This window comes from Marmota flaviventris, chromosome 2 (assembly GCF_047511675.1).
Source record: "Marmota flaviventris isolate mMarFla1 chromosome 2, mMarFla1.hap1, whole genome shotgun sequence".
NCBI classification, from domain to species: domain Eukaryota; kingdom Metazoa; phylum Chordata; class Mammalia; order Rodentia; family Sciuridae; genus Marmota; species Marmota flaviventris.
The window spans coordinates 62,409,521-62,426,937 of NC_092499.1; the positions used below are offsets into that span (position 1 = coordinate 62,409,521).

At 38.1% G+C, this 17,417-nt stretch overlaps 1 protein-coding gene across 3 annotated transcripts in view; it reads left to right on the forward strand.

The window, feature by feature from the left end:
• Positions 1-672: 672 nt before the first annotated feature.
• Frmd6 (FERM domain containing 6) overlaps positions 673-17,417 on the forward strand; it is an 82,110-nt gene continuing 65,365 nt past the window's right edge. For all 3 annotated transcript variants that reach the window (XM_027929784.2, XM_027929785.2, XM_071607907.1), the window contains exon 1: positions 673-763. The gene's annotated coding sequence lies outside the window, so the exon portion shown is untranslated. The remainder of the gene's footprint in view (positions 764-17,417) is intronic.

Here is a 17,417-nt window from a genome sequence, read left to right on the forward strand (position 1 = left end):
GCGCCCCCTCCATCCAGTATAAAACCTGAGGGCATGGTATCCCAAGAGGTGGGTGGGCAGGTGGGTGCGGGACTGAAAGGTTGGAGGGAATCGAGGAGTCACGAAGCCTCCTCCGGTAGGGACCGCCTCCTTTCCGAGTGGCCTCCCCTCCGTTTGTTCTGAATTAGTAAGACGAAGCTCAGGCCAAACAGCCGCCCCCGCCAGCCGACTCTGCTTGGGAGGGAGCATCCCGGGGGAGCGGGGGGCTGAGCCGCGGAGAAGGCCATTTGGCCAGAAGGGGGAGTTCCGACAGTGTTCCCTCGCGCCTCGGTCTGCCTCGCACTAGGAAAAGCTTCCATCGCCATGGTCCACACCACGGCATCCACCTGAGGTTCGTTTCGCTCCTCAGGGCCTGTGAGGGGCGGTTCCCAAGGCTTTCTCCCCTTCCAGGCTCGCGGTACCCCTCCGGAGTCCGCTTGGTTGGGTCCGAGGCGGGGCGGGCAGGGCGCTCCACGTGCGGTGGCGAGCCCTGCGCCGGGACTCCGGCGGCTTCTCAGCCTCAGCCACCACCTCGGGCGGGCTAGGGACTGAGCCTCGGGGGCGGGCCGGGGCGGAGCCATGGGGGGCGGGCCGGGAGGCGAGGTGGGGCGGGGCGGGGCGGGCGCGCAGCGCTCGTCTAGCAGCCCGAGCCTAGGGGCCGAAAGGAGCGGGCAGGCTCGGCCCCGGCAGGAAGAAACCGAGAGCTGAGGAGGGTCCGACGCCTGGCGCTCGGGACTTTTTAGAGGTAAGAGTAGGAACCTAGAGCCTGGGGCCTCCTAGTCCAACCCCTCGCCTGGGCACCGCGCCCCGGCCGCCGGCTGGGTCCCGTGTCGGCCGGACAGTGGCCGCCGCGACTGGACGGGTTTCCGGAGGGTTTCTCGAAGTCACCAGTCCCGGCGAAGGCAGTGTCCCCCTCTCCGCGTCTTTCTTCTTCTAGCTCCCTCGGGTCTAGGCGTCGGGCACCGGGCGAGCAGGTCGCCTCGGCGAGTCGGAGCTCGCCCACGCCGGGGCGGGAGGACGGGGCCCCGGGGCAGCAGAGCCTGGCAGCGGGGGAGGCGCGGAGCTCCCGGGCCGCCTCTGCGGAGGGCGGGAGGCCGGTCGCGACTGCGGGCTGCGTTCCTGGGCTCCGTGCGCCGTGCCTCGTCCCCCGGATCACTGGGCTCCGGAGGTTGCAGGGCTCGGTGGTGTCTCCGACGCTCTGTTCTAGGGCTCTTGCCTGTCGCTCTCCGTCGCTGTGAAGGGGACCAGCATCTGAGCCCGCATTCCTGGGGGCTGTGCGGTGCCGCCTGTTGTGTGCGCCTGGCGGCCGGGCAACCCGGCTTCGGGAAAGGACCGGAGCGCAGCGTCTGCTCCGTTGACCCTGAAAGTGCCTAGTTGGGGAAACCCAACTCCGGTATGGAGCTCGTGGGCGCCTGAAGGGGATCTCGGGGATATACGACTTGGGGGCGCGGCCTGCAGAATTTGGGTTTCTGGAGGAGTTTGCGGCCCGTAGGCCGGGCGTCAGGCAAAGAAGACCACCAGTTTACCCTCCGGGCTGGCCGGTTAGGCACTGTCAGGTATGGACACCTGGGGCCACCCGTGGGAGGTCCACAAGGATTAAAACAATTAAAACAACGCCTCGAGTCCCAGGATGGCATAGCCTAATAGTGGGGCATTTTCTAAGATATGAATAGATGGAAAACTGGCAAAACTAATATATTTTAAAGTTGAAATGAAAGCTTGCAAAATTTTGGGGCCGTACAGTTGTGTAGCTAGTGCCTAAAGAAATATTAGGTCATTGACTCCCTTCTACCCTTTTTCGTTTTTGTTTTTATTTTAGCAAAGAATCTGTTTTGCCAGTATTTTCCTCAGGAGTTGTGCATTACCCATAGCAGGGAAGAAAAACTTAACAATTCTCAGGTTGCTTTTGACTTAAAGTCTGTGCTCTCGCACTTCTAAATGTAGAGGAAAAAGTATTTCTTGCTGTATTTTCTATGCATGATTCCTTCTCTTCTTCTCAAGGACCCGGTGATATTTGTTAATTGGTTTTATAAGCATCTATTTAAATGTAGTTTTTGAACGAAATACTCCCATTTGCCACAGGGTGTAGTTTGGGGATTAGAAAATGCTGTTGGAGAAAGCTGCTAGTGGCTTCATTTTCCAAGAATGTAAGTCATTTCCTTTCTGTGATTTCAGGGAGTTGATATTTCACAGCATCAGAACTTTGTGGGGAAAATTTTCCGTAATACATCTGTCATTAAAAAGGCTTTTGGGTTTCCTTCCTAAGAGCAGAGCATAAATTTAAGCCAAGCAATGTTAAAATATAAGAAGTTTTTTAGCATCTAGAGCATTATAAGACTACTGTAGAAATAAATTTTAACAACCGAGACCTACAAATGGTCTGCAGGATGTAGAGTGGGGGAGGGGAGAAGACCAGAAAAAGGCAGGAAAACAGATGCCTTTGCTTTTGTCCTCTGTAGTATAAAACTTGTAGCACCTAATCATTTTCCTTGGGTGTAGTTTTGGGAAATAAAAGGTTTATGTTAAAAAAGAAAATACTTCACAATATGAGACAACTGACATTTGAATGCCTTTTTAGTATGTTTGTAAACATATTGGATTCATATTTCATATTAAAGTGGACCTTTGGTAGGATTATTAGATATAAAGGGTCCCTGAGGGGATATCGCATATCAGGTTATCTGCAGGATATCTTCTTCAGAAAGCAGACTGGCTGTAATATGAACTTACCCCACACCCCCCATATGCCCCTTTGAATTGCTTGTAAGAATCCCTGAGATCTGACATTGATGGGCCACAGTAATCAGCAGTTCTTGCAGTGCTCAAAACATTTTGAGGGACAGGAAATCTTTCTCTATATCCAGTCCCTCCTTTTGGTGGGTATTAGGGGTAAGTACACAATTTGAACTTGCAGATTTAAGATGCCCCTGGTTCTACAGAAAAAAGCCTGAAAATGACATGGGCTAGGATACAGACACTGCTTTTAAAAACAAATGCCACTGTGCCAGGTAACAGTTTTTAGCTACAAGTTCCTTAAAAACTATCATTAGACTGGGCTAGCTGAATTAGGGGTGTTATAGAGCTTTTTCTAGATTCTGGATCCTGTTTCCACCTTTAACTATGTTTATAAAGCTTTTGGATTTCAGAACTTATGACATAATAGACTGTGTACCCTTTTGTGGTAGATACTTGGAATGAGAGTTTCAAACAGAATTGTTTTTGACTGAGCTGTCAGTTTTAGAGTTTATTGCAAATGAATCCTGTCTCACAACTAACTTTTTTTGATAAAGGAATTCTTTGTAGTTTTCAACTTGGATATTGCACATTTTGATTTCTAAAGATGTGTTTTTTTTTAAAATAAAACCTGCAAACAATTATTTTATTACATGAAAGCCAGTACCAAGAAAAGATTAATTCAATCCAGATGTAAAAATGTATGTGAATTTTAAATTTGGATGATCTCAACAAGTTTTCTTTTTGTTGATGAGGCTGCCTGGATCCCAGATGGCATTCACAAATTATCCCTTAGGTTGTATTCTGAATTGAGTACAAATTTCATGGGCATTCTCTAAAAATAATTTTATCATGGTTTTAAGTCTTTAAAAGGTAGAAAGTGGAGATGCATTTTTTTTTTTTTTTTTTATTATTCATTAATACGTACTTCATAATGCTCTAGTCTGGTACATGAAGCCTGTTTCTCAAGTGGGAAAATGAGTTATTTAGTATTTTGTATCCTTATGGGCAAAGTATAGTGACTTTCTTTTTTATTTGTGCAATTTCAACTTTTTCCTTTTATAGGAAAAAAAAGTTTTTTTAGTCTTCAATGGAATTCTGCTGCAGTATAGTTTGTGATTTCAGGTGAAGCAATTAGTTCTTGTATGAAGATCCTCAATCCTCTGTGGCCTTCTTACCCCTGACAACAAACAACAAACACAACTTATAAGAAAACTTCAGTGTATTTTTTAATCTGTATCCCTAACACTGGAATTTTAAATGGTATTTGTGGCATACTTACAATTATATATTTTTAGGAAGTCTTTGTATGATTGTATATATAATTACACATTTTGAGAGTTTGCTACATTGTGATTGTGTGTAAAACAGAAGGAGGAATAGGAAAAATTTAGGGAAGGAATTTATGATAATGAAATTTTAGTTAAAATATATCCTTCCTAAACCTAAGCAAGAAAAATGGTATTGTTGGCCTCTGTGGTTAAACTTCAATGTAGGGGGTAGTCTTTTTGAATTGTACCTTATCCTGGGGTAGAGACTTTGGGGGCGGGGCTATAAAAATAAGTAAAAACAAGCTAACGAGATAATTTGAGAGGAAGGAGGAAGTAGAATACTGGGCATTGAGTTGCAAGGAAAATTTAAACTTAGAAGGATAAGTATTTAAAACAAGGCTGAGGTAGGAAGAACTTTTAATTTAGATGTGAGAATTAAAGATTGAGATCTTCTTTAGTTGAGGAAAAAGGACTAAATGATTGGAATTGAGCTGCCTATAAACATGGAATAGGTTTTCTGGTTGATATTTGCCTTGGAAACCTTGTCTCCCTTAGTGTTGTGTTGAATCACTAGTTTGATGTTAAATAATGTGCGGAGTCTGGGTGCTTATTACTGTCCCCTACCTCCACCAAAAGCCAGTTCCTGTTTCAAAGATTGGGAACATATTTTGTCTAAGAGCTAATGATGAAACAAATACAAATATTTAATTAGTCCCGCAGCATTTGGGGAAGCTACCAATGCCTCCCTCCTATGCTGTGGGACCAAAGGGACTAATAATAGTAATAGCTGAAGTTATTATAAAGTTTTGAGTAAAAAATTAGCAATCTGTATTTCTCATTATCTTATGTATTTTAGTGTATAATTACTTCTGATGCAAGTTTGTATACTATCACTTTTTATATGAATCATATTGAGTAATCATGCAGTATACCATACTGATCAAAGAGGGATTACAGAATACTGAGAATGGCAAAGAATTCATTGATCTGACAATTGGTCATATTACCTCATCAAGATGAAAATCTTATAAAAAAATTCCCAGATGAACCCACTGTAGTCCAAAGGAGAAGGCAGTGCTTTTCTGAACGTTCTTTTGAGCATTTTCTTGAATGTCTTTCCCCACCTGTGGCCTTATCAGTAGAGTTCAATCTCTACAGCAGGACACTTGGTAGAGATTGGGTCATTACTGAGGTCCTTGCATTAATGTGGTGATAGTTTGGATGATTTTTAGACCCTTAGTATTCTAGGTATTTTCAGATGTTTTCCTGTTTTTTTTTTTATTTTATATAAAGCAACACCTTATATTAATTGATAGCCATAGTTTTATGTGAGAGAAGAATTCATTGTAAGAATGAATTCTGGAAGAAGATTTTAGGAAATGCATTGAAGATGCACACTGAGCTTTCTAGGTGGTTCTCTTTCTGGTCACATTAAATGATACACTTGTGGTATATCATTTCAGTAGATGTCGTCGTTTCCTCCTCCTCCTCCTCCTCCTCCTCCTCCTCCTCCTCCTCCTCCTCCTCCGGTGGGTACTCCTTGTTTTATTTCTTCAAATTTGTTCTTGAATTATTATATATAGCCAGAAAAATACACAAATCAGAAGCATACATCACAAAGTGATCACATTTGGGTAGCTAGCATCCAAGTCAAGGAACAAAAAACCTCACTGTATGATCATAGTCCTTGTCCCAAGGTTAACTACTGTTCTGACTGCTAATGTCATAGGTTAATCTGTTCTTGGACTGAATTTAAATTCAATCAAACATAAGATGTTGTTTTTGGTATCTTCTTTAGCTCAATATAATGCCATGTAATATGTCCAAATTGATAAAAATAGCAACAATTCTTTTTTTTTTTTTATTTCTGTGGATGAATATACCCAATTTATTTATCCATTCAGCTGATGAACATTTGGGTAGTTTGGGTCTAATATTGTTGGGTAACCTTTTGATGGCTCTTAAAGTTAACACTTTAGGTTGGAAGGAGAGCACAGTTTTAAGATTAACAAAGTAACTTCCAAAATTTTTTTCAGAATAGTCCGTTCTTTAAAAAAAGAAAAAAGCTGCAAAGAAGATTCATTTTTTGCATTCTTCCTGTGTTTATGCTTCTCCCCTCTACAAAGTTCTTTGCTTACTCTACACCACCCCCTCCCAATGAAGTTATCTTTTCTTAAATACTCATGGAAACATCCAGTCTTTACCCAAAACAGCAGTGAAATTCTGATGTTAAAGTCTGTGGTAGTCCCCAGAAAGTACTTAATATAAAACATAGGATTATGATTTCACTGAGAGATCTAATAGAGAAAACAAAGTGCTTGCAAAGGATGACTATTTGTACAGATATTTTATTTCATGTTTACCTAAAGAATAAAGGAGATTTTGTTATTCAAGAAAAGGGTCAGCCTTTTAGCTTAGGATCATTAAAAGGTGAAAAAAGTATAAAATTATAGATGTTTTATAAGTTTGTTGTAAATATATCCTGCTTGGATGAGATACTGCTTACAACAGCAGAATTTAGCATGTATAATGTTAGATTTTTTTTTTTTAAAGAGAGAGAGAATTTTTTAATATTTATTTTTCAGTTTTCAGTGGACACAACATCTTTATTTTATTTTTATGTGGTGCTGAGGATCGAACCCAGCACCCCGCGCATGCCAGGTGAGCGCGTTACTGCTTTAGCCACATCCCCAGCCCAGATTTTTTTCTTTTAAACATGCTGATCATAGATCCACTTGGATAGGTTGCTCAGTGAATTATAAAGGTATATTATATCTTGAACATAGAAGAGAGGCAAAAAAGTAAAGAGATCTTTGAGATCAGTCTTCTGGGATCCAAATCCAGTTCTTTTATTCTCCATTATTATATAACTTTGGGAAAGTTACTTCAACTCTCTGAACCTCTTTCTTAATCTGTAAAACCATGGGTAATAATAGTAACTATGCTACAGAGTTGTTTCGATTATTAAATGAAATGGTACACATAAAACAACTGGCCTGGTCTTTGCCACATAGTAAAAAGTCAATAAATATTGGCTATTATTACATAAGACAAAAAGAAATTATATATAGAAAGATTTGTGTATTTTTAGAAGTCTCTGAGCCTTTGTTTATCAGAAATTCATGGGGGGGTGTGTGTTTGTGTGTGTGTGTGTGTGTGTATGTGTGTGTGTATTTATTTATTCATGACATTAAGCAGGGGAAAAAAACCTAGTATTTCTCAGTTACATATGTTGGAAATCATTATATTGCTGTATAAGGAACAGCTGGCCTGTCCCTCATCACTAATTGATTTGAGTTATTTTTTTCCTAATTCCCAGCCATCTTGGTCCCCCTGGCTTCTGCCTGCTAGATAATTGTGTTTTTTTGCAGATGCCAACAAGCAAATCCACAGATTTAAATTCTCTTTGTGGTGATTAATGATGTGTAAAGTACTTATACACTTAAAGAGTACTGGTGACCCAGGTCTTCTGCTCATGTACTCTGTAGTTTCATGTGAGTCCTTTTAAAGAAAGCAGCTATGGGTGTGGGGCAGTTGTTTATTCCTCCCACTTCCCTGCCAATATTGACAGTTTATATAATGTGAGTCAAATCCTTTATGATTTTTGTTATGAGGCTCAGAGTTTAAGATTTTAAACCATTAATTCAAAGAAAATTAATAGTCGAAAGTTTCAAAGGGAGCATTTAAGAAAAAGGAACTTAAGCATGTTAGAAAGACACACTTACATCTAAATAGCATAATTACAAGCTCAGCCAAATAGACATAGGATCCTCTAGATGAATCATGCTTTATCATTCTACTCTGTTCATTAAAGGGGGGACCGTCCCCATATAACCCTTTTCCACATCTGCATTGTTTGTGTAAAATCTTGAACTTAGTACTAACTTAACACTTTAAAAAGGTTCACTAAGTCCATCAAAACATAGGTTTTGTCTTTTTCAAGTATTCAGGACTATAATGAATACTTTCAGCAATGCCTGCCAAAGTATTTTATGTCTGGAGTTAGGGAACAAAATGTATGGAAAGGTATTAGACATTTCCAGGTAAGTGTTAAATTGACTCTTGGATTTTAGGTAGCAAAGTCAATGATGGCCAAGCATAAGATGTCCCCAGCTTCCTTAGGGTTCTGGGTTTATTTAGGGTCATGAAGTCTGACTGATCTATCTTCAGGGACTTTTCTAGGAGCAACAAGAAAACCAAGAAATTGAAATTATTAAATGTTTAAATTACTTTGTTTATTTATTCAACATAACGTATGCTCAGGATATGCCAGTCTATGTTCTAGGCCCCAGAGACAGGGCAGTGAGTGAAAAAAAGAAAAAAAAAAAACTGTGCCTCTGTGGATCTTATATTCTGAGACAAATAACAAACATAACAAAGTAAATTTTATAGTGTTTTAGAAGGTAATGCCTGTGTGTGGGGTGGAGTAGGCTAAGGGGCATTAACTGGCCTGGGGTAGGGGAGGTCTTTGCAATTTGGATTCCAGATGCTCCTTTACTTAAGATGGGATTTTTGTCCCAATAATTTTGAGAATATTGTGAGTTAAAAATGCATTCAATACACTTAGTCTACTGAATATCATAGGTTAGCAACATAGTAGACTAACGGTTATCAATTGTTTGCCCCAGTGATCAAGTGCTGGCTGGAAGCTGTGATTCATTGCCAGTACTCAGCATCATGAGAGAATATCATACTGCCCATTCACTATACTGAGAAATGTTAAATTTCAAAATTCACAGCACAGTTTCTATTGAGTACATATCAATTTCATACCGTGGTAAAGTTGAAAAATCATAATAGAACCATCCTAAGTCAGGGATTTTCTGTAATGTGGTCAAGGTAGTCCTCACTGAGAAGATAACTTGAATGAGGACAGGAGCCACCCAGAGATCCCTGAGTGAAGAGCGTTCAGCAGAGGGACTAGTGAAGGCCTTGGGAGGACTGTGCCTGGTGTGAGAAGGCCACAGCTGTGGTTCGTTCACAGAGAGCCAGGAGAATAGGAGTAGATGACATCAGAGAACTTTGGAGACTTCATGGGGTAGGGCCTGCCTGGATCATTTTAAGGACTTTGTCTTTTACTTTGATTAAAATGGGGAGCCATTGGAGGGTTTTAAGCAGAGGAGTGAAATGATATGATTTGCATTTCATAGAATCACTGGCTGCTATGTTGAGAATAGAAAAAATGGAAGGGTGGTCAAGGGTAGAAACAGGGATACGAATTAGTATCTATTGCCAAAATCCATTTGAAAGATACCAATAGTAGAGGAGGAGATGAGAGATGGCCAAAAAGAAGAGCCAGCAGAATTTCTTGACCAGTTGTTTGAGGAGTGTGAGAGAGATCATGAGAGAGATCAGACAGACTATAAAGATAACATAAAAGCATTTTGCGTAATTTTGGACTTGCTAGTAACTGGGATGGAGAAGATAACCAAGACCTGTTTTGAATATCTTGTGTTTGACTTCCAAGTAGAGAAGTTGGAGAGGTTGTTGGCTATAGAATCTGGAGTTTACTGGAGAGGCCCAGTTTGGAGATACAAGTTTGGAAGTTGCCAACAGAATTTGGTTGGGGTAATTTGAGGAATATATGTAGACAGAGAAGGAGGCCCATAGACCAAGCCTTGGAGCAAATCAAGTATCTGCAGTTTGTAGAGAAGAGAAGAAATACCACAAATAATATAAGAAATTATTTTAAGCCTAAGGAATTATGCACATATTTCAACATAGTGGATCCAGTTAAATGTCTCTATTCCTTGAGTAACAGTGTTTAATTATTGGAATATATTGATAATTCCATTGACCTACACCATAGAACAGATAAACTAAGAAATATTTTTCTATCATAATGATGTACTGGGTTAAACCTAGATGCTTTGTCTAGATGTTGAGTTTAGAAGGAGAAATGAGAGAGATAGGAAGGAAATTAGAAGAATAACCCCAAAGACAAGAAAAGAAAATGTCTCTAGGAGAAGAGAGTGAATCAGTGGTATCACATGGTGCTAAGAGGTTCAGTACTAGATGAGGATTGTGAGTTGCTTGTTGGATTTAGCAACCTGGAGGTAATTCCAGTTGTTGATGGAGGGATTGCAATTTGGTTTCTTATCAATATTTAACACTGGATGTGAGTATTTTTCATATGTCTGATAGGATATGGGGTAGGACTCCAGAAATGGGAATGTTGGAGGCAATAAGAGCTTTCAGCAGACTGTGATAGGGATGGGGAGCCTCTGAGTTTCCCCCTAGTTATTATTGATAAGACTCTAGTATGAAAATTATAGTCTCTTGATTTTGAACAATTCCCATGCAGTTTACAAATTCTTTATAGAAAGTCTTTGGACTGTTTCCTGGGCTTGGAATGTAGCTCAGTGGTAGACTGACTGTGTTGCCTAGTATGTGTGAGGCTCTGGAGTTCCATCTCCAGCATCCTCTGAAATACACACACACACAAAGAAAAAGAAAGAAGTATATACTGAATGCACTCACACTATGTGTTAACACATTTTTAAATAAAGATGAGTTATTTAATTTAACCTATCAATTATTTTCTATGAAAAGTGAGCCGTGCTTTGAATTGGTTTCTTTGTCAGCTTTGCTGATAGGTTTGAGGTGTCCAAGTCACATCATAGTGCCCCACCAGCCTGGAGGCCACAGAGGAGATGGTTCAGGTTAGGGATCCCCAAGAGCCAGAGCAAATTAAGTAATAGAAAAGTTGCTTTTTTCTTTTCTACTTCACTGATGACATTCATCAAGGATATTATTCCAGAGTATGTGATTAAGCAGTCTTCATAGTTCTGTATTTTATGTCATAATTATGTACCAAGAATTTTCCAGGAATTACCTTTGAATTATAATGCTAACTGTCTATAATACTATCAAAACAAATCAACAAGTCTCTGATACTAATTATCTTTGCTTTCTCTAAGCTTATTAAAACACTCACACTTAGGCTTTTAATGCATAACTATTGTTTTTGGAGAGTTAAAGGCTTATAGTGATTGGTAGAAGTAGCACTTTTGTTATATGTATTTTGAGTGTTGTTTGGTAATAAAAGAAAGTATAGTATTAGCCTTTGGAAAGTTGCTAATTATGGAAAAATCTTAAAAAAGGGCAAGAACTTCTCATTTGCAGTAGATTATGGCACATATGTTAAGATATAGAGCTCCACTGATTATATATGTGTTTCTAGTGAATTGTGTCATAGACACATAATGTCAGCATTCTCTTAGGTACTGCTTTCTCAACACTATTTTATTAGTATCATTTTTGAATGTTTTTTCAGCTGAAACTTGTAAGTCACTCTACAGTTAAATGAATGTAATTGGCTTGTAAGAGAAATAATCAAGGCTAATGTGAAATTATTTGGCAGTGTGCAGAGTGTTTTACATGTTACATAGTAGAGTGTTCAGAGGTTTAAAGCTAAGAAAAAATTGAAATTAATGTTAAATCTTTAAGTCAGTGACCACAGGATAAAACTCAGATCTCTCATCATGGTATTCATCTTGCCAAATAAGAATTGCAAGCCTGAGGTCCACAAGCAAGATTGGCTGTAAATATGTTTTAGCTCTCGGTGTGGTGTTAAAAACATTTATCTGCCAACATTTAAAAACCAAAAAATCTGACATTTTAAAACATTGAATTTTATACTTTCTTCTGAAATATTGGAAGGCCTGTCAGTGATCTCTTGAAGCAATATAACTTTCCACTTTGTACAGTATGGCCTCTGCAGTCCTCACAGTTCCCAGAAGAGATTTTCTTGCCCCCAACATCAAGACCAAGTGGCTTTGAACATTTCGTTGTTGCCTGCACCTGTGAGTTTGCTATGCTTGTGTTATAGTTACTTATTTTCCCATTATCATTTCAGAGTCCCTCAATTCTAGTCAAAATGTTCTCCCTGTTATGTGAGATATACATACATGCTTAGTATATATCATATTTCCTCTTCTGGATTCTCCTAGTGAACCCCAGCTACAATTGCTGTATCACATCGTTGAAACCTAGTATGCAACACTTTAGTCATTTATATATGTATATATATATTTCCCCTAACTTTCCAGTTGTACTGTAAGTTTCTTGAAAGAACCATATAAATTACTAGTGCCTAGCAAATTTATTTTATATTTTACTGGATTAAACTATTGTTTAGATTTAGCTTCCAGGGCATGGTAGTCTATGATTGTAATGACATTGTAGAAGAACTAGAAAATGCCAAAATGTTGTTTAAAAATCTGCTTCTTCAAATAGTGCTTTCTTAATTTACTCTGCCCATTCCTTTGTAGTAGCATGTACACGATCTATTTGAGTATTAATTCACTAAACACTTCATTAATTACCTATTCCTTGGTTCTGTTATATAGATGAGTGAAGTTTCTAGATAAATGGGCCTTTACTGCTTATCATTTTCATTATTTTTAAAAATTCTTTTTAGATATACATGACATAGAGTGTATTTTGACATATATACATGGAGTGTAACTTATTCTGATTAGGATCCCATTCTGTGGTTGTACATGTTGTGGATTTTACTGGTGGTGTATTCATATATGAACTAGGAAAGTTATGTGTGATTTATTCTACTGTCTTTCCTATTCCCATCCCCCAGTTCCCTCCATTCCCCTCTATCTAATCCCCTCTGTCTAATCTAACTTCTCTTCTTCCCTCTCTCCCCCTTTTTGTGTGTTAGCATTTACATATCAGATTCATTTTATTTTCAATATGCTTCTAATGACTAATACTATTAAATGTCTTATTTTTTCATTCATTTGGCAGATAATGTGTCCAGTATGATATATCCTCCTGAAACTTTTTTTTAAGCTATAAAGGTAGATTTTAAATAATGGAGTACTAATGATTTAATTTTGTTAAATATTACTGAGAACTCATCTATTCCATGGCAGTTTATAAAATAATCAGAATATAAAAATACAACCTTCAAAATGTAAGAAATTTCTATAGCAAAATAATAGAAGTGTGCTTTTTTAATAGGATACGAGTATTCAGGGAAAAGAAAAAAATTGCCATTAGCCATAATCATTGCATTAATAATAAAGAATGATAATTTATAGCTTTAGAACTTATTTTATGATACGCAAGTTGATTTCTGTTTTAAAAAGTAAATAAAAGACAAAGGGAAACTGCTAGAAATTTAAACTTAGCTAACTTGGAAAACAACTTTTGTTTTATGAAACTATAATAATTCCAAAAGTATTTTCAGTAAGTATTTTTATCATAACTTTCAAAATAAATAATTAAAAAATAAATATATTTGCCTACAACTTGTTAGAAGATGGTCCCTTTGTTTAATATTTCTAAGCTAATGATGGAAACACATTAATTGTTTGTCAGTCTAATATTAAAGTCATATGGTATCATAAAAAAAAACTTAGTAGTTAAGTGGAGTCATGCATGAACCAAAAAATAGAGTGGGTTTTTATGTGGCTGCATGTATTTTATCACAACATCAGAAACGCTTTACATACTTTTTCCAAAGAAAATCAAATTCTATACTTAACTAAACCCATCTAAATATAGTGGTGAAGTTAATTTTTCGAATAGCTCAGTGTCACACTGAAACAAAGGTCAGCTGCCATGGTGCCATTTTTGAAGTCTGTTGAGGAACTCATGTTACTTATAATTATAGAAAGAGATTCAGAAATAATTAACCTACATAAGGAAGTTTTATTTCAAATATAAGCCAATGTGATATTAAAAATATTTAAGGAAATCATTAGGAAACAGTTTTTAAGAAATGTCAAGTGTCATCTATAACTTCAATTCTAATTAAGTATTTTTAAAATAAAATATTTTTAACCTCAAATATTTATTTTCTGGTCCCGCATTCATTTTAAATCTGTAAAAAAAAAAAAAAAAGTCATTGAGCTAATGATTTGTAACTGACAAATTATTTGCTCTTACAATTGTGTTAAGAAATTAAAAAGAAATTTTCATATATTTCCTTCACATAATAAAACCTAGCAGGAAAAACTAATGGAAATTATCTAATTTATCACACAAAATATCCTTTAAAAACTGATTTATGTATTTTTGATCTAGGCCAGTGTTTCTGACTAGAAAGTTTTCAGGAAATTTATAATCAGCATATTATAGACAAAGATCTAAATGCATTTTAATCTATAGTCTATTTTCTGTCAAGAAAACTTGAAATATATTTTAAATTGCCTAGGAAATTGAAAAGGCTGTGAAATTTTGTTTGAGGTCTTGGGTGGGCTGGGTAGTGGTCAAATTGCATTTCTAAGTGCTTGAGTCCTTACCAGACAAGCTGTCATGGTGACTCCAATAGGTGTATATTTTTCTGGTGGAATGACACTGTGTTATCAAGGTAGTCATGTCTGCACAAGTAGACAGTGAGCTGCTTGAGGACAAAAGGAAGCTATATTTCTACCTCTCTTGAGCACCTAGCACACTGCTGGCCCTTGACATAAGCCCACTACATTATAACTTTATTCTTTCTGATTCATGTAAGGGAGAAAATTGCCATCTGGATTTAAACTAGCAAATCAAGTGTGACCTGATGACCCATGGGGAAAAAAGAAAAACTAAAAGAATATGTTTATCAAAATCCATGTGCCTCTTTTTCAAGTCTGGCATATGAGCAAAATATAACCCTCTTCATATTGCCAGTATGTTGGCATTGAAAAATATACATTTTATTACTGAAAATTTCAAAATAGGCAAAATACATATTTTCTTAAGTAGTCAAAAGATCCCAAGTAAAGTTTTCCTTTTTCAATTGCCAGTGTAATGCAGCAATAGAAATTATCTCTGATTTCTCAATACAAGAAGGCAAAGAATCTTTTGAAATGCCTTAGTTTAGGGTTTATTCTCAGTCTTCTCTTATATATGCCATGTTTTCTGTGAGCCTAATGAAAATATAGTATTAACCCGTTTTCCCTGCTTTCCTGGGGTTGACCAAGGCATAAGATCAATCCATTATCAAAATGGCGATATTACCAAAAGTTCTCTATAGGTTTAATGCAATGCCAATCAAAATCCCAACGGCATTTCTTGTAGAAATAGAGAAAGCAATCATGAAATTCATATGGAAAAATAAAAGACCCAGAATAGCAAAAACAATGCTAAGCAGGAAGTGTGAATCAGGTGATATAGCGACACCAGACTTCAAACTATACTACAGAGCAATAGTAACAAAAACAGCATGGTACTGGTACCAAAACAGGCGGGTGGACCAATGGTACAGAATAGAGGACACAGAAACCAATCCACAAAACTACAACTATCTTATATTTGATAAAGGGGCTAAAAGCATGCAATGGAGGAAGGATAGCATCTTCAACAAATGGTGCTGGGAAAACTGGAAATCCATATGCAACAAAATGAAACTGAATCCCTTTCTCTCGCCATGCACAAAAGTTCACTCAAAATGGATCAAGGAGCTTGATATCAAATCAGAGACACGGCGTCTGATAGAAGAAAAAGTTGGCTACGATCTACATACTGTGGGGTCGGGCTCCAAATTCCTCAATAGGACACCCATAGCACAAAAGTTAATAACTAGAATCAACAAATGGGACTTACTCAAACTAAAAAGTTTTTTCTCAGCAAAAGAAACAATAAGAGAGGTAAATAGGGAGCCTACATCCTGGGAACAAATCTTTACTCCTCACACTTCAGATAGAGCCCTAATATCCAGAGTATACAAAGAACTCAAAAAATTAGACAATAAGATAACAAATAACCCAATCAACAAATGGGCCAAGGACCTGAACAGACACTTCTCAGAGGAGGACATACAATCAATCAACAAGTACATGAAAAAATGCTCACCATCTCTAGCTGTCAGAGAAATGCAAATCAAAACCACCCTAAGATACCATCTCACTCCAGTAAGATTGGCAGCCATTCTGAAGTCAAACAACAACAAGTGCTGGCGAGGATGTGGGGAAAAGGGTACACTTGTACATTGCTGGTGGGACTGCAAATTGGTGCAGCCAATTTGGAAATCAGTATGGAGATTTCTTGGAAAGCTGGGAATGGAACCACCATTTGACCCAGCTATTCCCCTTCTCGGTCTATTCCCTAAAGACCTAAAAAGAGCATGCTACAGGGACACTGCTACATCGATGTTCATAGCAGCACAATTCACAATAGCTAGACTGTGGAACTAACCTAGATGCCCTTCAATAGACGAATGGATAAAAAAAAAATGTGGCATTTATACACAATGGAGTATTACTCTGCATTAAAAAATGACAAAATCATAGAATTTGCAGGGAAATGGATGGCATTAGAGCAGATTATGCTAAGTGAAGCTAGCCAATCCCTAAAAAACAAATGCCAAATGTCTTCTTTGATATAAGGAGAGTAACAGAACAGAGTAGGGACAAAGAGCATGAGAAGAAGATTAACATTAAACAGGGATGAGAGGTGGGAGGGAAAGGGAGAGAGAAGGGAAATTGCATGGAAATGGAAGGAGACCCTCAGGGTTATACAAAATTTCATACAAGAGGAAGTGAGGGGAAAGGGGAAAATAATACAAGAGGGAGAAATGAATGACAGTAGAGGGGGTAGAGAGAGAAGAGGGGAGGGGAGGGGAGGGGGGATAGTAGAGGATAGGAAAGGCAGCAGAATACAACAGACACTAGTATGGCAATATGTAAATCAATGAATGTGTAACTGATGTGATTCTGCAATTTGTATACGGGGTAAAAATGGGAGTTCATAACCCACTTGAATCAAAGTGTGAAATATGATATATCAAGAACTATGTAATGTTTTGAACAACCAACAATAAAAAAATTAAAAAAAAAAAGATTAATCCATTGGAAATTCTCATTTAAACATGACTGCAGTTTTCCCTCCTGCTGTCTGCTCTTGGGGTGATTCAGTTGTCCACAATGAGATGGTCTTAATTTGGCCTGGATCTTGCTCATTTGAGTTGGTGTTCTTGGCCCTGTAGCCTAGGATTTAGGTGATAATGGATGTCATATATTCTTATATAAGAGTGTTGTATTGTCTACCTTTCAGATTGGGGAGGGGGTGAGACAAGTTTGGATTGTTTCTAAATAAAAATTTTATGCTGCTATGCCAGCCACCTTCTGTGCTTGACCCTTGACCCTCTTGGAGATCTATGAATTTCAGCTTCCTCTGACTTCTATTCTTCAACTCTCCTCTCTTTTCTGTTTCTGCTATATCTAACCACCTATGTTCTCTATTATTACAAGAAAAAAAACCTCTGCATATGATATGTCCTATATTGGGATCAAAGGGCTAGTGGAGAGGAAAGTAACTAAAATCATATTTAGAGATTTTATCTCCTCTAAAAGTTTATAGGTAATACAGTTAATTTTACTCCTGTGTGCGTATTTGTACATTTTTCCTCTTGAAAATATTCATAAAATTACCATGTAGGTGGTCTTGTGA